Raw genomic sequence first — 24,376 nt, 5'->3', positions numbered from 1 at the left:
TTTAATGACAGAAAAGGCAACAATTTCTAAATTGGTGGTAAACATTTCTTTACAATTTTTTAATGTAACACCATTTATTAAAATAGGCAAACTATAAGATGAAAATGAAGGCAACAGAAAAGCTCAACTTTTCACAACCAACAAAATTAGCACAACCTAAGAAATAATTTAGAAAAAAGTGTTGTTAAAAAGACATAGCATTAAGTATACATATGTAACAAACCTGCACGTTATGCACATGTACCCTAGAAAGTATAATTTAAAAAAAAAAAAAAAAGACATAGCAATTTCCATTCTATTTAATGCGCAAAATCACAGCAGATAGCAGCAAAGGACTGGGCGGGGCGGAGGGACATTGAGGAGAATTTGATAATTCACATTGTGATTACTCTGCACATTGATGAAAGATAATTCACACTTCTAAACCCTCAAGACTTCCCTTTTTAGAGAACCAAAATAAATCCAAGACACCCTGCTGACACTTCTCACTCCTAAACAAACTGATGATTTTCTTTTCTTGAGACAAAGGCTCGCTCTGTTGCCCAGGTTGGAGTGCAGTGGCATAATCTCAGCTCACTGCAGCCTCCGCCTCCCGGGTTCAAGCAATTCTCCTGCCTCAGCCTCCTGAGTAGCTGGGACTACAGGCACTCACCACCACGCCCATTTTTGTATTTTTAGTAGAGACAGGGTTTCACCATGTTGGCCAGGATGGTCTCAATCTTTTGACTTCATGATCTGCCTGCTTCAGCCTCCCAAAGTACTGGGATTACAGCGTGAACCACTGCTGATGACTCTTTTACACATAAAACTGAAATAGTTGTGGCAGCAAAAGATTTTGATGGCAATGAAAGTTTGTAAACTGTACTTCGATCTCTTTTTCTTATTCCCAAAGTGCAAGACGCAGGGTTCTCAATCTTTCAGTAGTGCTTCTCCTGTAAATAATCCTTCATTTTGTTTGGCAAAGGCAGTTTCTGACTTAAGTCTATTCTGGTATACTGACATATAACAAAATGACACAGGTATTGCAACAAGTGCACCTGCATGAACCAAGACACTGACTTGGCCAGTCTGACAAGGTAAGTTGCAGATCCAGGAACCTGAGACCTTGAATAACAAAAAGCTCCATTTTCAGAGTCCTTGATGGAATGCTCAGTTAGATCAACTATGGATGTATGCCCTTCCACACCTGGCCGTTCATAAAAGCTAAACCTACCATTTGAGTGCTCAATTCTAGTGTGAAGTGTTTCACCATGGGAGCGAAAGCTCAAGCTTAAAAGATAACACTCTTCAGAACTGTCCTGATCAAGGAAAGAACCATCTGGCACACTTGCTAGCTTCCCTTCTGCCTCCCAACATGTGATTGGTCCCCAGTACCATCCTTGTTTTGCAAGTTTTTTCAGCTCCTCTGTAAGACTTGTCACTACCATGGGACCACTGCTTTGCACTGAGACATAAACTCTTGCAACACCACGAGCAGAGTTAAGATCAAAATTCAGATGACACAGGATACTTTCAGTTACGTGGGCTTCTGTGCCAGTAAGTCCACTGAAGTTCCTTTGGATTTGATTATTCTGCATTGGAAGTAGCAATGGTGAGAGTGGAGGGACATCATCATGACCCACTCTCGGGCTCTGCAACATGACTCCCGTAGTGCCAGTCAACAACCCATTTATGGACTGATCCACAAAGATCTCTGGGGCAACAACTAGGTCCTGGACTACCTGACTCTCATCTTCAGGGAAAGAGCGCCCTTCCACTTGAGGAGGAACCACAGAGACTTCCATGGCAGAAGAACTGTCCAGACAATAGCTACGTGATCCTTCCAAAGGACACATCCTCTCATCTAAAGGCACAGTATACTGAATGTAGTCCTGAGGCAGAAGTCCAGTAACGACAGGCACATGTTCATCCAGGCGAAGATACAGGTCTCCGTTCTGAGAAGCCGAGCTTTTCAGTGAATTGGCTTGTTCCTGGCATGTGGTCTCAGACTGAAGGTCGTGGAAATCCTTCCGGACGCCATTCAGGGGTGGACTCGGGCTGGAAGAGTGATCTTGACTCTCACCTCCATCTTGATGCACGTCTCCTCAGAGTTTGTGGGCTGAAGAGGCCACGGCATGGGACTGCAGTGATGGCTGCAGAGGCAGGTGGCCTTATCGGCCTCTGAGCTCTCATGTCTTTAAAGATTATCGGTGCTGAGGAGGAGGAGAAGGTGTCCTCATCGGCAGAGCTCCCAGAGGGTATGCCCACCTTGCCTTTTGGCTTCTGTTTGGCAGAAAGCCGCCTTTTTAACGTACCCATCAAACTTTTGCTTTTTGATCTGTTTTTTTCCCGACTTTTTCATCTTCCCTGTTGATATCGCAGCTGGCTGTATCTTTATCATAGCAGCTACCAAATAAGGAATTATCTTTCCAAAGTCACTGGCTAGCGATGGTTGTTGTACTACCATGAAATCAGTTTATTTTTCACTTTTATTCAAGTTAAAAGATTTCCAGAAGGTTTTAAGACTATTTTCTTCATTACGACTAGTTACCTAATCCAAGGGATCAAAATGGAGGGGATTCACTTCTGTCATGATGGAATGAGATGGTCGGCCAGGCGTGGTGGCTCACGCCTGTAATCCTAGCACTTTGGGAGGTCGAGGTGGGCAGATCACTTGAGCCCAGGAGCTCAAGACCCGCTTGGGCAACACAGGAAGAGCCCGTCTCCGAAGGCGGCCGGGCTCTACTTCCTCGCCCAGGACCGGTGCGACGGCTGCGCTGGCCTTTCCTCCAGCAACTCCTCTTCCCGCCTCCTTCCTCCTCCTCCTCCAGCTTGTGTGTACTTTTTAAAGATTCACTATATGCACATGCAAGCACATGACTTTATCTCCATTTCTCTTGCTCTCCTTACATACATATTTTAATATATTATTGCCTTTTTACTTAACTGAATAGGTCATATCATAAGATATATCTTTCATTATCATATCACCTCATATCACTCTACCTTTTTAATGAAAGCCTAGTATTCTATGTTACGGATGTGCCAGCACTTTTCAGTGAGATCCCTCTTGATGTGGTTACGGTTGTTTCCAGTTTTTCTGCTACTATAAACACTTATAAAAGTGTTTCTGAAGGATAAATTTCCTGGAAAGACTTCTTGGTGAAAGGGTATATACATTACTTGTTTTTTAAAATTTGCTATTGTACATTTTCAAAATAATTATTTATTCATTAAACATATAGAAACTAATAAATAAGAAAACAAAAACAGGCCATAATCCAATTGCCCAGATAATGTATTGATATGAAAAATAAAATTAATATACACACATCATGTCCATATATCATAAGTAAGGCACAATGAAAAGACATAGAAATAAAAGGCTCCCCTACCTCTTATTATTCTCTACAAAGGTAACCATGTTAATGGCTTCTTGTATATACTACTAATTATTTTTGTTATGAATATAAGCCAGTTTATAAAATAGATAATTTAAAATTTTATACAAATAAGATCATGTTCTACACCTTGATTTTTTCCACTTACTAATATACCTTAGCGAGCTTTCTAATTTACATATTTCTTCCCATTAATCTCATTCTTTTTAATAGCTATGAGTGTTCTATTATTCAATGAAAAACAATTTGTTTTACCAGTAGCATGGCTGATAGCTAGGTAGCTTCACTATTTTGCTATTATAAACAACGAAGTAATAAATATCATCTAACAGTAAGCTGTTGAGTAAAGAGTATGAATGTGAAATTTTGATAGGTATTGCCAGACTGCCTGTAAAAGTGTAGTATTAATTTACATGCCCACAAATAATATATGATTTTCAACTTCCTCACACTCTTGTAATAGTTACATATACTTCAACATTTGACTTTCCATTCTGATAGGTAAACAATTTTATTTTTAAATTTTGCGTTTCTTCAATTATAAGGTTAAGCATCGTCTTCTATGTTTATTGGATATTTGAACTTTTTTTTACATAAAATCCCTTTTTATTTATTTTGTTTTTGTTGTTTAGGCAGTTTGCTCTTTCAAAACATTATCTGCAAATGAAGAATGTTATTGCTCCTTCTTAGGTAATGATTGCAAATATTCTTAGTTTGTTATTTGTACTGTTGTATTTTGACTTTTCTTTTGTACATTACTTCCTATCATAGAGTGAGTTTTTAAATATTTAGTGAAGTCTTATTTAATTTCCTTTTCTTTTTTGGCTCTTGAGTTTTAGATTATAACTTCTCTTCATCAATATATTTAACAAATTACCCATGTTTTCCTGTAGCAAACTATAGTTTAATCTTTAGCCATTTAATCCTTAATCAATTGGAATATACTTTGATGTTTGATCTGAGAACCAAGTGAACAGCCAAAATTTCTTGGACGTTTCCTTTACAGCATAAGATTTCTACATGTTTCATCATTCTAGTCATCCTCTGAATTTTTTTTCAGTGCATTAAGGAAAGTACATGGACAAATGGGAAGGAACAAAAGATTTGCAGTTAGACAAAACGGGTTAAATCTCAAGTCTACCTAGGTTACCTAGATAACTTGGGGAAGTCACTTAACTTCTTTGAACCTTAGCTTTCTTCTCAATAAAATGAGTATACCTACCTACCTACCTATCAGGGCTGTTGCAGGTACAAACAGGCATTCAGTAAACAGTATCTATTATTATTGTTTTAGCATTTCTTCAAAGAGCTGTGATTATAAGTGATGAATTAAATCTAATGGAAATTAACCAACACAGAGTGCGATATATTAGTTACTTCATGCTTTTTTAAAAAAGAGGAACACAACATTTTAGGACTAGAAAAGCCTTAGAAACTTGTTTATCTAGCACTTATACATTAGAGATGAACCCCATAAAAGAAGGGACTGGCCCAAAGTCATACTGAAGTTAGCATAGAGATAGGACCAGCCAAGAGCACCTCTTGCCAAGCCCAGAGTTCCTTCTAGTTTAGCAGATGTGCTCTGTGAGTTTGTTTCTTTTTCACTGGACCAATAATACAATCTTGTTCCTTTTAGGCCCAAATTTACATGGGCCTCTGCATTTTTGAAGAGGTGTGTTGCTGCTGTTATCCCGAACAATATCATAGTGCCCTTGTTCCTATTGATTTCTTCCCTGGTTTTAGCAAACATGTTCTTCTCCAGTCATTCAGATTTTTCAAGATCACTTTGATTCTTATTTCTTTCCCTGAGGTTTGAGTTTTTAATCAGTAAACCTTGCACAAATAACATTTTCAAAAGTATTCACAGTTTACATCATTGATATGACATTTTAAAATACCAAGTGTGACACAGCCTCATATATTTATTATTATTGTTATTATTATTTTGCTTCAGTTTGAACTTTTTCATCTGGATACATGGATTCTCAAGTTCTGTTTAGAGTCCTCTTCTCTCCGAGAAAAATTCTTTTCTTGAAGCATACATTCTCAAAGATTGGATGCCACTAATTATTGTTGAGATTAATAATAATAATTAACATTAATTGAGCATCAGGTATGTACATAAGAGATATTTATATGTTATCTCATTTAATCCTCAGGAGGGTGGGATTATTTTTCACATTTTACTGATAAGAAAACTAGACTCAGAGACTCACTGACTTACTCAAATTTATATGGTGGAAAGAGGCTAAGGATTTAAAATAATGTAATACTCCTGAGTTCTTAACTACCAATTTACACTGTAATTTAGTATCCTGTCTAATTCCGAGGGTCTACGCCTACAAGATTCCAGTTCTGAAACCTGTCTTTCAAGGGCATAAGTCAAGCTCCCTGAAACTGGCAGCAAATGATTGTGTGTTTTGCCACTCTGCTCTGCAGTGGTCCAAAAGCAACCTGATCTAGAAATTATGGCCCAACTTATAATGATTAGATCACGTAGGGCTAAGGTAAAAGGCATTGTCAAGCTAGAACAATTTCATTTATTGCTACCTCTTTATGTATATGACTTGTATTGGATCATTAAAATATTTATATTCCGGCCGGTCATGGTGCTCACACATGTAATCCCAGCACTTTGGGAGGCCAAGGCGGGTGGATCAAGGTCTCAGGAGATCGAGACCATCCTGGTTAACACGGTGAAACCTCGTTTTTACTAAAAATACAAAAAAAAATTAGCCAGGCACAGTGGCGGCCGCCTGTAGTACCAGCTACTTGGGAGGCTGAGGCAGGAGAATGGCATGAACCCGGGAGGTGGAGCTTGCAGTGAGCCGAGATCATGCCACTGCACTCCAGCCTTGGCGATAGAGCGAGACTCCTTCTCAAAAAAAAAAAAAAAAAAAAATTGATCTTCCATATGTTTTGGCATCCTTTGCCCAGTAATGTTGGTAATGAATAGAAATTTGGGAACTTTTAGTTGACTTCTAGTTGTGTTGCTGCTGTTGTTTTCAGATCCTAATGTGAATATGAGTGGTTTACCATCCCCAAGGTCAATCTTTTTTTCTTTTTGTTTTTAAAAGATATCATTATATTTGCTACTTCTGCCACTAGGGGCCTTGGCCTGGGGCTCCAGGGGTTCCCTGAATAAATGACGATTCTCTGGAAATATTTGTCTGTTTCTTAGTACTATAGAATGAATGATATCAGAATCAGAGGATTTCAAAAATAGAGGAAGTCTTGTGATCTTTCTCAACCCCAGTGTATATTGTTAGGCTGATTCAAACATATTCTTATACCCTTGTCCCTCACTATGTTGACTTTTAAAAATTTCTCTGATTCAGCCATTTCTGCATCTATGCACATGCTATTTTCCATATCTAGAACATTGCTTCTCACTCTTTCCTCATCTGGAAAACTTCTAGTTCTTAAAGACTCAATTCTAGTTCTTAAAGACTTAAAAAACTGAGTTGTGTAATGTATCTATTTATAAGCTCCTTAAAAGTCAGATCTCTGCTTACTGGAACTTGTGTTCCTGGCATAGGGTCAGGCAAGTAATAGGTGCACAAGAACAAAAGAGGAGAGTAAGTGAATAAGCAAGTGGGTGAGTGAATAATATATTCTCGCATTATCCCAGGCAAATGATCATCTAACCTCCATGGATCAACACTAATGAAGAACTCACTGTCTTTCAGGAAAATCCATTCTATTTGGGTGAGCTACAGTGATTAAAACAAACAAACAAAAAACAAAACAGTTCTTTGTGTTGAATCTTTCTTTCCACCTCTTGGTTTCAGTTCTGCCCTCTGACGGCTCAGAAAACAATATTTCTTCTTCTATATGATCCTAATATGTGAATGCATTTTTCACTTTTCCAGGAAGTGATCCCACTCCCTTCCCCATCTCTTCATATCGTTCTCACCAAGTGACCATTTGCTTCTGCTTGCATACCTCCAGTGTCAGGGAACTCTCGTTCCCTGGTTTCTAAATTCCGTTTTTTGTTATCTCTTATGGGTGTTATTTCCAGCATCTTGATATCGTGTAATATCTCATTAGAGACTCAGGTAAGTGAATGTGAGATCAAATATGACAATATGGATGCTCACCCTATGACTCACTGTACTATCTTTTAATGTGTGCCTTCTATAGTGCCTAGAGATAAACACAGTATTGAAATAAATTTGTTTTTAAAAAAGTATCCACTTAGTTATTTCACTTTCCAATTTAAAGGAAGACTGAACTAGAGTGACACATAGCCATTGTTAAGCAATGTGCTGTTCAGTGGAGGACAGTGACAGCTAAACACATGATTAAATACTGGGCGGTAAGTGCTAGCACAAGAAAAGGTCAGAATTCTATGGTACAGAAGAGGCATTCCTACCAAGGGATGAGGAGGAATAAGGTTTCCTGGAGACAGTGATATTGAGATGAGGTCGTGAATGTTAGCAAGGTGAGGATGGGTGGAGGTTCTCACAGATGGGGAGAGTAGGGTGAGGAGACTAGTGGCAAGAGTATTCCAGGCAGAGAGAGAGGCACACATGGAGGGCTGTAGGTGAGAGAGGGCCTGCACATCTGAAGAACAGGAAACAGTTGTTACTGAAGGGCAGATACTGGAGGAACAAATGTGAGAAAGAAGTGATGAAGAAAAAGATGATGATGATGATGATGGTGATGATGGTGATGATGGTAGCTGACATGTATATAACACTTAATATGTGCCAGGCACTGTTGTAAGCATTTAATATACAGAAATTCCCTTAGCCCTCATAATAACTGTGTGAAGTAAGAACACACAACAATCCCCATTTTACAGAGGTGGTAACTGAGGCACAGATTAAGTAACTTGTCCAAGGGTACATTGCTAACATATGGCAAAGTCAGGAATGAAACCCAGGCAGTGCGGTTTAAGCATCTTCATTCTTAACCATGACAGCCTCTCAAGCATCTGGTGATCCAGGGCATGATAAGCCATTAGTATATTTGACCATAATGAGGAGTCATTCCTCAGCTTAAAATTGAGAAATATTATTTTAACATCACTCTTGTGCCCCAGGAGTGCTTACAGGTAGAGAGAATGTACAGGAAGAGAATGTGCAGGAAGCATGTGCTTATGGCCAGCCTGGTTGCAAGAATCTGAGGCTGGATGGACCCCCTTGGAGATGCTGCTCAGAAGGCAGAGCAAATGCTCATGGCTGCCAAAGTTTTCCGTTACAGCTCATGTCATCTGCCTGCTCTGAAAGCAGTGTCATGGAAGAATGTTGGATTTAGACCTGGGAAAGCCAGGATTCAAATCTTGGTCCCTTCCCTTACCAGCTCTATGACTTTGGGTAAATTCCTTAATCTCTTTGAACTTGTTTCCTCATATGCACCAAAAGATGTGAACCCTTCTTTTGTTAGGCTGTTATCAGGATTGTTAGAGTTTAAGCAAATAAAATGCTTAAAATAATACTTGGTACATGGTAGGTACTTACTAAATAGTTGCTATCTGTATTATAGCATATCCATTATCCATGTAACCAGGACTTTTAACTGACTTTTATCAGCAATAATAAAACCAAAGAATATGTTTCAGAGAAGGCTGTCTTAGAATAAAAGTAGCTAAGAATTACAAATTTAACAGAATTATTAACTGCGAAAAAAAAAACACAAAGGGGTAACCAAATGGGAAAAGGCTAGATAATTGGCACCACATTTCAATTAAAATGAGTCAGGTACAGAACATAGGGGACTGTTTCAAGCCAATAATTTCACAGTTGGGGGTCTGGGTGGAAGGTGGCAGGGGGCAGCAGGGAAGAAACTGGGGTAGGATCCAAATGATTTCTACTTTATTCAGAGAGACTACGGATAGTAAGATGAACAGATGTATATTATGAGTGTATTAAATACATGTAGAAGGCTCCCATTCTTTCTCAAGAGGGAAAAAAATCTATTTTCATTTTTCCTGAAGTGATGAGATGCAATGAAGCGAAAATGTAAGTTTTGTTGCCAACTCTGCCATCAACTTATTCAAGCCAGCTAATGAGCTGCTCTGAAAAGTGAAGGTGCTGGGCCGCACCATCTCTAGGGTCCCCTGTGTTGTAAATTTAAAAGAAGTATTTTATAGTTAATAAACTGTTTTCCCACCTCACATTTGTTACTGAACAAGGTGATACATAAACAAATAGAACAAACACATTCACATGTATTAAATGATCTTATCACATACTTATGCGGGTAACAGGGAAACTGTAAATATCACATTTGATGTTGATTTGTGAGCAGTCTGATGGCTGACATAGAACATAGAAAGAGAGAAAGAAAAAATGCTGCCAGCAGAAGTAGACCTTGAATGCCAGGGTAAGAAGTTTTGTCAATAAGGGGCTATGGAAGGGTTTTACAGAAGCATTTAACACAATAGGACATGTGTTTATGGGAGAACAACTCTGGCAACAGTGAGAAACTGGGGTTAATGAACTAAGTGAGTTCAGGAAAGGAACTATCCCAGCAGATAACCAGATGGGAGACTATTGAAGTATTACCAATGATACAGATAATTGAGGCCCAAATTAGGCAAATGAGGGTGGAATTGAGGATGGGAGATGCAGCGCAGATATGAGAGAGAAAAACAGAGGAAGGTTCTATGCAGCTGTTCTCCTCAAATACTTCTGGAAGCCAAATAGAGTTTAAATAGTATTTACAGTGTTGAGCAGATTGAAAATGGGAGATAAGGAAGGTGTCAAAAAGCTTTAGGATGATTGGAGGTGTGATGATACCATCAATCAAGATGGGAACACAGAATGGAGAGTGGGTTTGGGTGAGAGGATAATGTATTTTGTCTTAGACATGTTGACTTTGCTATGTCTGTTGGATATCTACAGTTTTGCAGACAGTTGGAAAATATCTACCTGAAGCTTAGAGAAGTGTCCAATGTTCAAAATCATTTTAGATTTCATATTCCTATGGTCAGTACCATGGTCAAATTAGACCCAGATGTAGAAGAAGCTTGATATACAAGATGGGGATAATAAGAGTACCAAGTCATAGAGCTGCTATAAGGTTAGATTAGTTAATACATGTAAAGCACTTAGAACAGTGACTGGCATCTAGTAAGGGCATATAACTATTAGCTATTGTTGAACCCTCTCCTGACATACACAACATGGATGACTTGGGAGAGTATAAAATTATCTCAGTGCAGGCTCATTTGACCAGGGAAAAGTGCTAGGGTTGTAGGCACTAAAACAAAAAAGCACAATCCTAGGAGTTACGAGTCCTGAGTTCTGGTCATGCTGTTAGCTTATTTGACTTTGAGAAGTCCCCTCATCTCTCTGGGCCTCAGTTTCTTTATCTAGAAAGAGAGCTTCACACTAAATCTCAGAGGTCTCTTCTAGTGCTTAATCAACAAATACATTCTATGCTCCATATGTATTTTGTTGACAACTTGAGACAAACAGATCATTATGCATTAAACTTTTCAAACACCCTCCAGCATGTTTCAGAGTGAATGTACTATAAATTGTATTTGAAATGGAAAATTCTAATTAAGTTCCCTTCTCCTCCTGGAGGCTGTTGTACTTTGTGAAGAGTGGTAATATTTCTGACAGTATATGCATTACAGCTCAAGACTAGAATCCTGGAGCAGAGGCAAAGTGAAAAACCGATATTGAATATTTATGTATCTTAGCAGTTAAACATTAACTTCCCTTTAAATTTGGCTTCCTGATGCAAAAACAGGCTTATAGTTAAAAAAAAACTTAGACCTTTAAAAATGTTTTGGCTTACCAGGTCATTTCTAGAGGGATGAATATTTTGGAATCCTTAAATGAAAATAATAAAGTATAATTTGGCTATCCAAACCCAGCTTACTAAAGGCTGAAAGACAGTAACATCTAGAATTTATGCATTTCAAGTAAAAAGTTAACTATCTTTGTAAGAATATATAAACAAGAAATGGTTGAAACCTTATAAAAATATTATACAAATACAAGGTGATACTACTATCTCCAAGCTCTGATTTTTACCTTAAGTCTAGACTAGTTAACCTTTCTGCTTACTTGTCATCTGCAGATAGATGTGTAAGACTTTTCAAACCCATCATACTCAAAATCAAACTCAAAATTTCTCCCAAACATGTTTCTCAAGAGTTTTCTCATTTCCACCAAACAGTACTACCACCATTCTCCTCTCAAACCACTGAATCAAGAACCTCCATTCATTTCTTCCCCTTCCACCTCCCCATGCAATCCCTTAGTTCATAGCCATATTCCAATTCCACTTTTCTCTAACTCCACCCCATCCCTCTAGGTCAAACTATCATTTTCCCTGGGAATACTACAGTAGCCTTGATGGTCCCTCCATTCTCTTTGTGGCCCACTCCTCCAACCCTCCTTTATCCCTTTTTGACTCAGCAGCTAGAATGATCTCAAACTGTATATCAGATCATGCCTCTCTTCTGCTAAAATCTTTCTTTTGGCTCCTTGTTAGGCTTTGCATGAAATTCAAACTCCTTTCCTCGGACTCTGCCTATCCGTCTTATTCCATCCTATTCCACGCTGCCTACTTTACTGTTTGCTGGCCACAAGGGCCTTCCTTCTGTTTTGCATCAGTCCAAGTTTTCTCCAGTCTTACAGAATTTGTGCCAGTGGTCCCTCTGACTGGAGTGCTCTTACCTAGCTTTTCTCATCTTTGACAACTTATTTTCATAAATGTTAGCTCAAATGTCAATTCCGCAAAGAGCTCTTTGCTGACAATCACATTTAAAGTAGCCTCCCAGCCTATCTCTAACTCATCCAGTTTTACTTTCTTACAGAATTTAGACCCACATGTTATTCTATTTATTATCTCACCCACCCCAAGAGAAGTTTCCCGTAAGTAGGGACTTTGACTGTCTCTTTTAACTCCATACTTTTAGTGCTGAGTATGCGATGTAGATGTTCAACAATATTCCTTAAACTAATGAATGATTATAATTATTAAATCACATAGCTTTATTTAAATCATTAAAATTTATTTGACAACCAGTTATTGTGCACTTGTTATGAGCCAGTCCTTTTCAGAAGGCATTTTTCCTCTACGGGGAGAATAGTTGATGAAACTGAACTCACTGATTCAGCATCTTTGAGGGTGAGGCCCAAGACTTTTTTTTTTTTCTTTTTTTGAGACAGGGTCTTACTCTGTCTCTCAGGCTAGAGTGCAGTGACATGACATGCACCACTATGCCTGGCTAATTAAAAAAAATATATTGTAGAGCAACCAATATGTTCCTTGAAGCACCCAATATACCTTAAATGTCCTTGCAAACATTGTTAAACAACCACCTCCACATCATCCAAGCCTTTAAACTGTTCAGGCAGTGTCAGACTCTGGGCTGGAAGGCTAAATTCCTATCCTTCAAGATCTGCTTTGTGGTTTCTCACTTCACCCACCAAATGTTCTATCCTGAGGTAAGATGTGTGTGTGCTGCTAGACTGATGGATTCCCTTTGGTTAGGGTTAAATTTGAAGCTGAGATCCTTTCTCTGGTGGATGGTGGTAAGAAAAAAGCCTTCTGAATTTGTTCAACATGTTCTCCCTTTTGAATCAGTGGACTAACTGAAAGTGCTCTGTTATTCTTTTTATCAACCTGTTTTTTTTTAGTGATTTCTGGGCCTCAGATATTAAAATATCACTATTTAATCTACTGTTAAAACACTATCAATAATAAATTGATTAACTAGATAATGAACTATTCATATAATGGAATACTATGCAATCATTAAAAGCAATAGCATACATGTCTAATATTTTGAAACTAAAAAAAGTCATGATCTATTGCTAAATTAAAGAAAAGCAAGTTGTAGAACTATATGTATATATAACTCCATTTGTTTCAAAAAAGAAAAGTATGAATGATCTTATAGAGAATGCCTCCAACGTTACACAACGAATTGATAACAGAGGCTTTAAGGGGCTATGGTATCATGGTGGGGAGGGGAGAAATGCTGAAGAGGAGAGAATGGGTTACATTTCATTTTATAGCCTTTAACAGTATGTGAATATTTTTAAGTAAACCTGTGGTACTATAACAATTTTAAAAGTCATACAAAAAAATTTTAACAACTGAATTTGAGGTTTGTGCTACCTTAGCAATAAAAGACAAAAGGGGCTATGTAGGTAAATTAAAAATACAGTAATATTTATAGAAAACATGAGTCCTAGAGTATTCAAATTTTCAAACATTGCATTAATCCATTCAATAAATATTAACTGAATGCCTTCTTTGTGCCAGTCATTGTGCTATTTTTGGGGGATGGATTGGTGAAGAAAGCAATGGTTCAGCCCTAAGTGACTTAGAATCTAACAGTAGTTCTGAACTGGGTATGAAAATGTGTCCATTTGTAAGGGGGGATGGTATTTTTTGTTGTTAAAATGTCCAAGTCAGGAGTCAGCATTGGCATTAATTGTAGAAGGCGCACGCGTGTTAAATGTTTTGCAAACTGTAGCACAATCAGGCACAGTGAAAAAATGTCCTTCCAAAAGTGCAATAACACCTGCAAAAAGAAATACTGAATCAATACCATTTTTCACATAAATACCCTAATTCCCAGTGAACCTTATTACTTTGTTCAAACAAGTTCAGTTGGCTAAGTTCTGGGTCAAAGTTATTAACTAGGAATTTGTCTAAATAGTATACAGATTTGAAAGCAATAAGGATGTTCATTTCTACATATCCTATAATATTCACTAATTTGTTTTAGTTTACATAAACTAATCTGAGTGAGATTGTAATGTAGGTGAAAAGGGTTCTTGTTTCCTTTTTTCCTCATACACAGTTAATCTTGTTCATAAGCTTTGGAATCAATTTTAAAGGAAGGAATAGTGCTGTCTCCAGAGACATATCTGTCAAACAGTCCACTCCTAAAGCATCTAAAAGGCTTGAGCAGGAATAGGATACTAATGGAATCAATCTTGGTCAAAATCTGTTACTGCAAAACTCAAACTCTGGCTGCTGCATGCGGGACTCACCTGATGTTTTTTTCATCATAGCTCCTCAAGATAATGACATTCTTTTGTGTTTGGGCTTATGTGTATCTTGGCATCTGACTGTTGCCCATAATTACATCTTAGTATTTCTTTGACTTATTCCTCACCTAAAAATAAGTTAATCATCTCATTGCCTAAAAGCTCCCAAGAAACAGGTTTTGTGAGTTTAGGCAAACTGTGTCAAGAACTCTTAAGTACCCTCTTCTCAATTACTTTAGTCAGATCTTCCCAATTGCAATCAGTCAAATATTTTTGGGAAGTCAAAATCTTCCCAACTGCAATCAGTCAAATCAAGAGCAGGAGATCTGAATAAACAGAGATGCTTGAAAATCAGCTTGTATTCACCACTATGAATGAGAAATAATATTTATTAAACTATTTCTCTTCAAAATATCTTTTGCTTTTGTTTTTTCCTTTCTAATTTACTATGCTAGTTCTAAGCATTGATCTAAACTATTGAAACAGGCTGTTTCCTGTTTATTTTGAAAAATTTCAAATTATAGAAAACTTTATAATAAAAATTCATAAAGATTCAACAGTTCTTAACATTTAGGTACATTTGTTCTCCCTCTTCCTCCTTCTGTCTCTCTCCACTTATCTACCTATCTGCCTATCAGAAGACACACACACACACACACTTTTTCTGAACCATTTGAAATATGTTGCAGACATTATTCCACTTTCAGCCTAACATATCAGCAAGGCATCTTCTCAGTGTAAAGATATTTTCTGTATAACCACAATGCCATTATTACTCCAAAGAAAACCAACAAAACTAATATTTTATACCATTTAATATATTGTACCTATTCATATTTCCTCAGTTATTCTCCAAATGTCTTTTACAGATTTTTTTCTTAACTCCAGGATTTGATCAAGTTTTATGCATTGCATTTGGTTGTTATTATGTCTTTAGTCATTATTAGTCTAGAACATTACCTACATTTTTCTTTAAACAAAATTTACTCTTTTCTTAAAAAAATTTCAGTCAGATGCTTATAGAGTGTTCTGCATTTTGAATTTGTCTGATTGTCTCTTCCCAATCAGAATCAGGTAAAACATTTTTAGCAAAATCCAATGTGTAACGCTGTGTATTTCTTACTATGTCATAGCAGGAGGCTCAAAATATATGGACCACCAGATCCCTTCATTCAAAAGGCACCTTTCTATTTTGCAAATAACAATCTATAAGGTGGTTTGAGACCATGTAAATATCTTTTTTCCAGTAAACTTTAACCCCTAATTTTTTTTAGCATCTATGGATTAGCTTTCTTGAAACAGTTATTTTGTTGCGGGTTAAAAAATGCTTATTTTACAATTCTTTATTTCTTCTAGAATTATTAGCTGATATTATTCTGTGCAGGAGAGCTTCTCCTTTATATATATATATATTTTTTTTCCTCTATAATTCTGGATTTATTTTTGATATATCCTGACTTTATAATTTTTTATATATCATAATGTTTTTGATATATAATATTGTTCTTTTTGACATATTTTTTGATATAGCATGATATTATAACTTATTACCATGTGATAGACTTCTAATTGATGTTTGCTTTTCCTCCAATCTCTGTCTCTCTCCCATCCTCCCCCTTCCTTTCATCTACTCTCAATACCTTGATGGTCATCTTGTATATCACAACCATTCTACTTTTCTCTAAATACCGCCTTTCACATTTTATAGATGCCACAGATGCTCATGTTCATCAGTGTTCCTAACTGCTTGTAAATTATGTGCAAATTTCTTAGCTGTATATTTAAGCCCTTTCACAATGCAGCTTTTACCATAACCCTCTCTAGTCTTTTTAAGACCAGAGACTTCTCTGATATGAAGGAACATTAGAGTGGATTCTATCCAGTCCTCCCATATCATTGGTGGAAAGAGTGAGGCGCAGGGAATGAAGTTATTTTCCAAGGTCACTCAGTGTATTTGTAGTAGAGTCCAGATGAGAATGCTAGAGTTCGGTGTCCTATATTACACACCTCCTCTCCTAAGCAAACCCTCTGCTGCTGCCAGAAGCTTCATGTCCATCCCTATCCTAATGTTCTCTTGGGCCTAACTTCCTCCTCCTCATTTTACTTCCTGTTTTCCTGGATTCTTTGAAGTCTTGGCCTTCTCTCTTGTCCAGGTCAGGTTCTATCTTCCCAGACCTCCTGTAATCATGATGGTCTGTGACACTGACTTGGCCATCAGCTCCACAACCTGGCAGCATTACATGAATTTTGGTCCTCCTTTACTCTTTCGTTACTATTTTTAAGGTGAGAAATAATGCAAGCTCATTTTAAACAACTAAAACAATACAAAAGAACAACAAGTAAACTGTGAACATCTTTCTATCATAACCTTCAGGTAACCACTGATAATAAACTAGGCAAATGAACTCTATACACTTTCCGTACACATATTTACATATCCCCAGTTACATTCCCAATGTCTAGGATAGTGCCTGGTTCCTGTCAGTGAGTGCAAAACATTCATGTTTACCTCCATATGTAGTCATTGTTTTAAAGAATGATCCTATAATAACACATGATGTGCTGTGATTTGCTTTCTTTTTCTATTTATCTTTTTAATGAATAAATATCAATAACTAGACTATAAGCTCCAAGAAGGCAGTGTCAGACACTGTTTTAGTCTTCTTGTTTTCCCAGGATGTGGCACAAATTGCTGTCCTCATAAATTATTATTGAGGGTGACTACAGCTTTATGTACTTGATGAATCTCTTCCTCAACTCTGAAGAAGCCTTAAGGTTCACAAAGACTCCTGTTCCTCTAAAGAGGAATTATTAATCAGCTCACCAAGGATTTCATGGTCAATTTCAGTGTCTAACAGTGAAAACAATGTAAACTAGAAAAGAAAGTAAAGCGAGGAGAATAATGTAGCAAACAGGCAGGACCCTGGAAGGTGGCAACCAACTTTGCCACCTTAAAGGGTAGAGTTCTCTACACTGGAGCTGCCATCTTGAATGTTGACTGTTGTGTTAGGCAGACCACATAAATAGGGCCTTAACTCTAAGCATTATTGATTTCATAAAATGCTTCTAGACATTTGGGAGAACTAGAAGCAGCAACAGAATCATTTCAAAACTCTCCTGAAAAGATAAACTCCATACAATCAGGAGTGAGACAGAGTGACCATCCTCTGGAATTACCTCTCCTTCATCACTTTCCTTTGTTCTCTCAAGCATATATCAAGACTTCATAAAAGTAGTCAAGGCTGTGCTGAATCTTTCACTATCAGTCCCAAGTGGATATTGTAAGCATCAGAAAAATTTTCCATTTACACAGGCAGGGAGGTATTTTAAGTAATTTAAATCTTTTCTAATTACTAACCAATACCCGCTTTCCAGCCTCCCAATTTAGCACACAGAATGCTGCTCCCTGCAGAAAACAACTCTTCAGCAAGGTGTGAGTTTCCATGGTTAGTTGCCAGAGCTTCAGATAAGAAGGGAGCTGCAAAGTCACAATACCTTCAGTAGATAAAATCATCAAGAAACAAAGTTCCACTGCTATTGTTCAGTTCCTAGCACAAAGTAAATGCTCAGCAAATGATAGGAAGGATGGGAAAAGCGAATCAGAAAGGAGAACAGAAAAGAAAAGGAGAGAGGGAATAAAGAGGGAAGAAATCTAGTCAACTGACTTTCAAACTGTGACCAACAATTTAAGTGTGGAAGGAGATCACTAATAAAGATAATACTAGTTACTGAATACTGAACAAAAGGGTATTGTATTAGGCTTGTTATTGTTAATCCTCCCAAGAACTTTGCTGAGGTCAACTTTAAGATGGGGAAACTGAGGCACAGAACGATTAGATGCTTTGAAAGTAGCAGAGCTAAGATAAGAGATCTGGTCTGTGTGGCACACACACTGTGTCCTGTGTCGTTTTTCTCCTACTTAATCTTCCCTCTTCTCTTACAATACCTGCTGTCTCCAGCCTTAGGGATGCAGGTAACACTTCTGTCTCTGACAGCCACCAATGTTGCTATGTGCTTCCAAATCTACTTCTGCCCCCCACGCATACACATTCCCTTCCCCATAATATCACATGCCTTCTCACAGCAGCCTCAGCTCCTGCTAGTGCCTGTCATCACAATGGGCCACTTTGCTTTTCCATCTTTGCTTTTCCATCTCAGTAAACAGCCCCCTCCAGGCATATTGTAGTCTCATCTCCAGGGGCTGTTTCCCTGTTTCTTCAGGGCAAGCTTGATCAGTGCAGGGACCAGCTTTCCTCAACAGCTCTGCCACTTTGGGTATTACAGAGAACAAAACAATCCCCCAGAGCATTTTAACGTCAAATCCTTTTAATATTCCTGTGGCCAAGTTCAGTGTCTCCTCACCCAGCTCCTTCCTTGAACTATGCTTCAGCCTATACTGGGGCCAGTTCTGTGAGAGGCTGGCTGCAGGCTCTGATCAGTGATGGGCTCTGCCACATCTTGTGAGACCAAGAGGCACTAAGTCAGTAAGCACAAAGGCAGCAGTCATCCAGAAGGGGAAGAAGCACTGGAGGCTGCCTGAAACAGGGGACCTGGAACTCTCAAACTTCATTCACTGTACTAACAGTTGCCAGCATCAGAATAAAATATATATGACTAGCCCTTGCTGCTCTTGGCATGGGGAGTTCCATGAAACCAGACATATAATTCTGCATTCTTTAAAATCATCATCCTCCATCTTTTCCCTTTCCAAGTTTGAACTGCATGCAGTTTCCTATTGCATTGTTTTCTCTTTTGTTAAACTCCTACCACCTGGAAGAGTTGCCACGTACACTGCACTGTACACTGTATACCATACACTGCACACTGCTCTGCAAAGGTATGGTGCCTTGATTCTCAGTGTTTTTCCTCTCTATTATGCCCTCCCCTTTTCCTCACATTCTCCCCGCAGGATATCACCTCTGTGATTCTCTCCTGATCTGTCTCTCTGCGTCTGTGACTAGATTCCCTTCACTTCTCCCTTCCTTACCTTTCCTCTGCGACTGGGCTGCATCTATTTCCTCCTCCTGCAGCTGGTCTCATTTGCTTTTTCTTACCACTTCCCTCTGAGTGATCTGCCTCTACTTTCCTGCTGCATCCTCTCTTCTCTTCCCTGGTTGATTTATCCTGCTTTACTGGGAAGACAGCCTATGACTGACTGTTTACCACCTAAATTTCTGGAATTGTGTTATCCTTTAGAAGTCCAAACTGACATGCTGTGAGAGTCTCATAATTAGGCTTATAAAAATAAATCTGTCTTGTTCCACTGTCAATACAGCTAAAACACTGGGTTAGTTGTCAAATACAGGCAAGCCAGAGGAGCTTGCTCCTGAAAGCTAAAATAGCAAAATTATCTGTGCTAGCATTTTGAAATTCTATCTTAGGCTGTATTGCTTATACTTAATGTTCTGGGACTCTAAGGAAAGGACAAGCCTCAAGTTAGGGTTTTTCTATGTAGGGCTTCTGGAGAAGCTCTTTAGGATTTATAGGTCTCTGGAGCTTCTTTAAAATCCACTCGTTCCTGTCTAATATAGAGACCTGCTGCAAATCAAAGAATCAACTGAATGTTCAACCCCCTTCTAAATATCATCATTATAAACTGAATGTTCTAGATTCTATATTTGCTCCTGATCTGACCCTTAGTCCTTGCCTAGAACCAGTCAGTCAACAATAGCTCAACTTTGGGCTTTTGGGTATGTGCGTAGCTCAAGGTTTATATCATCTGCCTTGTAACCTCCATATCTTACCCATCCTTTGCCAATATTTTGTTCCCTCTTAAAAGTATGAAATAAGTATGGAAATGTTTCAATTTTGGTATAGCCCTAAGATACAAAATATGGGCTGAAGAAGCACTAAGGGGAAAATTCACATTTGGAGATGTGAAAACCATGAATATTATATTAGAAGACAGATGCATGCATGCCACCCATTTGCAGAGACTGCACTGTTGCTAAATATTGCTTCTCTTCAAAATTATGCATAATGAGAAAGTCAGGTAAACCAGGAAAACGTATGGATTTTTGGATGAATAGGAGACTAAGCAAATAACTATGCATAGAAAGCATAAATCACTCACCAACAAAATGTATAATCTACAATGTGTTTTCCAGGATAATGTGTGTTAAGGTATCTGTTGTATGCATACAAATTCAGCCTTCTTTTCTCTTTTTATGGGGCTTGGGAGTGTTTGACAAGGTAAATTATTCTTCCTGAGCACAAGTCCACCTGAGGATTAGTGAATGGGTGTGATTTTCAACCAAAACAACTTGTATTTAGCCACCTTCTTTCTGACACCTAGAAGTTCCTGGCTAATGTTATTTATCAAATGCTGTGTGCAATAAAAACAAGTATTTCCCCAAAGAAAGTAAATTGTGCTGCAATTATTTATGTGTATGTGTATGTATATATGCTGTGTATAAAAATATAAATAATTTTGGTAATTATTGATGAGTAGATAATACCTTAGCACGTTTATGTCCCTTAAAGGAAGAAAAATCCAGGGATAGGTATATTTTCAAGAAGGCTCGGTGGATTTGGCTCTGGCTTCTGTCACCATTTAGCTTTGGAATTTTGTGCTTTCGTTCCTTCATTTATTAAACAAACAACAAATAAACAAATATTGTGCAAGAGGGACTCTGATATTCCATTCGGAGTTATGATTCTGTGATCCTATCTTGTTTTAAAATACCTATATACTGTAAAATGTTTGATTCTGCAAAGAGCTATGAACCTATTGTGCCTTTTCCCATGCAAAAGTGATTCTTTTGTTTACTCATTCATTCTAGAAACATTTACTTGTGATTTACTATGTTTGTTTATGATTTACAATAGGTTCTGTGCCATGTCCCACAGATTCAAAGATTATTTACACACAGCTCTGTTCTTGAGGAGCTCAGTATATATAAGATGACCTCTTAATTTACAGAATTTTATCTCAAAGGCCTAACTGTAGAAAGTCAAGCTTTCTATGCAAAGAACTCAATATGTACCCATAATTCCAGGTCCTGACGCTAATTGGTATTGTATTTTGGAGAAGTGGTTTATCTTTTGTATTAAGTCTCTGAGGTAGTGTAACAGAAGGGAAAGAGTGTGGGTTTTGTCCAGCAGACTCAGGTTTGGAATTTTGACTCTGCACATCTATGAAGTGATGATAGGAATATCTACTTCAAAATGGTTGCAGAGTTATATTGAGAACTGAATAAGGTGATGCAAATGAAAATCCACTCAATGAATGATAGCTTTTGCTTTTACTATGGGAAACTGAACAATACTTCTGCTTTGTTTAAGCACCCCTTTCAAATCAGCAAACCAATAAATTCAATTTTTTCTGGACTAAATTATTTGAAGACTCTTTTCTTAGTATAATCTACGGCTGTAACCTCTATCCAAGAGTCTGTATTAGGTTGAACCACACAAAGTTGACAATATTTAACTTGACCTACAAAAATGGCAATTCCATATGGTTCACCCTAATACCATTTTTAATACCACTAAGAGAAAATTTTGATTTCTACTTTTTAATGTAAATAGCATGTACAATTTCAATTTTTTTCTAGATGAGTATTTCCTCACTAAAAAGTATGTTTAGTGTGTACAATTCATGACATTTGCTGTTTTGATTAAGAAAAATAATGTTAAAATAAATCCTCCTGGTTCTTTTTTCCAAAATAGTTTTAGGAAGTTTAAATTTGAGTTAAATGTTGTGAAAATTTTAGCCTCAGGAAATGTGAAAAGGGACATTAAAGCCATATGTATTGTTGGCTATCAGGGAAAAGAGTAAATCTTTGACTATTCTAAAAGAACAACATTAAAGTTGTCAGCTAATGAGCTGAAAGTTGTTCTGTGATATATTACTGAGCAAAAGATTAGAGGAAACTAGTATAACAGAGAAAAAGGAAAGAGAGCCTCATTTTTTCCCCTGCTGTATATGTGGCAGAGACAGAGGACTGCGAGTTTGTAGAAGTGTGAGAGAAAAATGTGGGAGAAGTGTTTAAAGTGTTCAAAGGAAACTAAAATGGAGACAACCGATGGGGTACAGGTTTTCAAAACAAGCTAGTTTCTACCTAGAACTTGTCATCAACACACTTTACTAGTAGCTTTTGAACTTCCATCTGTCTACTTGCCTGTGAACACTCTTCTTGGTAGCCACATGTCCTGCTGCCACCCTTGCCTTGGGAAGTTCAATTCAAATCCTACTTCTTCTATGAAATTCTCCCCAGTTACAGGGCATTTCTAGAGGAGTTGTTATTTCCTCTATCCTTAACACTAAAGCAAAATACTTCTATGTCTTCCAACTCTCCCATCCCAAGAGTTTTATAGATGGTTTGTGGTTGTGTTTAACAGTAATAGATGGGCTAAGAAATATATTTGTCCATCTGATATGGCCTCAAGACCATCTAGTCCACATTTATTGAACACCTACAATGTGCCAGGGGCTGTGTCATGTCATGTACCGAGATCAATAAAAATAAGACTTGGGTTTGACATTAAGAAGATCACAGCCTTATGTAGCCATCTTTGAGATGTATAAATGAATAATCCTATGAAGCACTCATGATGTTTCTGAAATTCTTTCCTCAGAAGGTTTACTGGGAATCCTATAATTCTTTTTTTTTTTTTTTTTTTTTTTGAGACGGAGTCTCGCTCTGTCGCCCAGGCTGGAGTGCAGTGGCCGGATCTCAGCTCACTGCAAGCTCCGCCTCCCGGGTTCACGCCATTCTCCTGCCTCAGCCTCCTGAGTAGCTGGGACTACAGGCGCCCGCCACCTCGCCCGGCTAGTTTTTTGTATTTTTTTAGTAGAGACGGGGTTTCACCGTGTTAGCCAGGATGGTCTCGATCTCCCGACCTCGTGATCCACCCGTCTCGGCCTCCCAAAGTGCTTGAGCCACCGCGCCCGGCCGGGAATCCTATAATTCTACCATTTGAGATTCACTGTTTTGGACTCAAGCTTGGTAGATATACTATGAAACTCTCGATATAGTTAGTTGAAATAATACTTTGCCTGTTTCCTAACATTCAACCTCAGTGTGAACTCCTTCATCTGATTTCTTTCATTGAAGGACAGACAAGTAAAAGCATGAGGACACTAGACCTCTAGGTACCATAGAGTGTGAAGAGGGACTAGAGTTGTGGGAAATGAACTTTAGGTCAGTTTTTATCTGGCAGGAGCTGCACAATGTTACAGAGTTGAGGAGATGGGATGATGACCAAAAGGCCAATGCCCATTCCTCTTAGAGTTGAGGCTCGTTCTTAGAGCCTTGAGCACTGGGACTGTTGTGGCACTGTCAAAGAAGGCACGACCACTTGCTGTGTGTCAGGCACCATGATGGTGCTCTACACCCCTTGGCACATTTAACCCCCATAACAATCCTTTGAAGCAGGAGTCATTGGCTCCATTTTATAAATGAGAAGACTTAGTTTGGGGAAGCTAAGTACTTGTCCAAAGTTTGCACATCTAGTTGATGGTAAAGCAGGGTTCAAGCCTCTTGCTGGTTCCAAAGCCATACTTTTCATCTTCTTAACCTTTGAGAAATAAAGGAATCCAGTCACCCTCAAAAGGCAGGTACTATTTCAAGGGAAATACTTTTGAATGCAAGCCCATTTGAGGACCAGCCTTGTGCCATATCAGATGAAGACAATTTGAAAGTGAGAACAAATTTCATTTCCAACATTTTCAAGAGCAGAAACAAAGATTCTTTATAGGATTCTTGTAGATTTAATAAAAAATTCCATCCTTTGCAGGAATGCTTTCTCCCAAGCCCTCTAAATGCCGGCAGATGGTCAGCTGGCTCCTGCTTGAGTAATGACAATGCAGTGACACAAGGCCTTTTCACTCTACCCACAGTGCTTAGCACAGTGAGCAGACACATTAGGTGCTCAGTAACATCAGAAAATGGAGACTGGGTAAGGTTGAGTGACATGTTCAAGATCAGTTAGGTGATATTTGGTAGAAACAGTATTTGAAACTAAGCCTGTTATGAACTCTTGCTTTTAGATGATGCCTCTTTTGGTTCTAATAGCATTTTC

General features: G+C 38.1%; 1 protein-coding gene and 1 pseudogene across 20 annotated transcripts in view; both read right to left on the bottom strand.

Annotated features, from left to right (window-relative positions):
- DLG2 (discs large MAGUK scaffold protein 2) overlaps positions 1-24,376 on the bottom strand; it is a 2,166,350-nt gene that overhangs the window by 336,521 nt on the left and 1,805,453 nt on the right. The gene's annotated exons all lie outside the window — the stretch shown is intronic.
- LOC103877782 lies at positions 705-5,085 on the bottom strand (annotated as a pseudogene).

The sequence above is a fragment of the Papio anubis genome, chromosome 12 (assembly GCF_008728515.1).
Source record: "Papio anubis isolate 15944 chromosome 12, Panubis1.0, whole genome shotgun sequence".
Classification (NCBI taxonomy): Eukaryota; Metazoa; Chordata; class Mammalia; order Primates; family Cercopithecidae; genus Papio; species Papio anubis.
The sequence above is the reverse complement of the archived record's forward strand: the minus strand, read 5'-3'. Positions and strand labels throughout refer to the sequence as shown.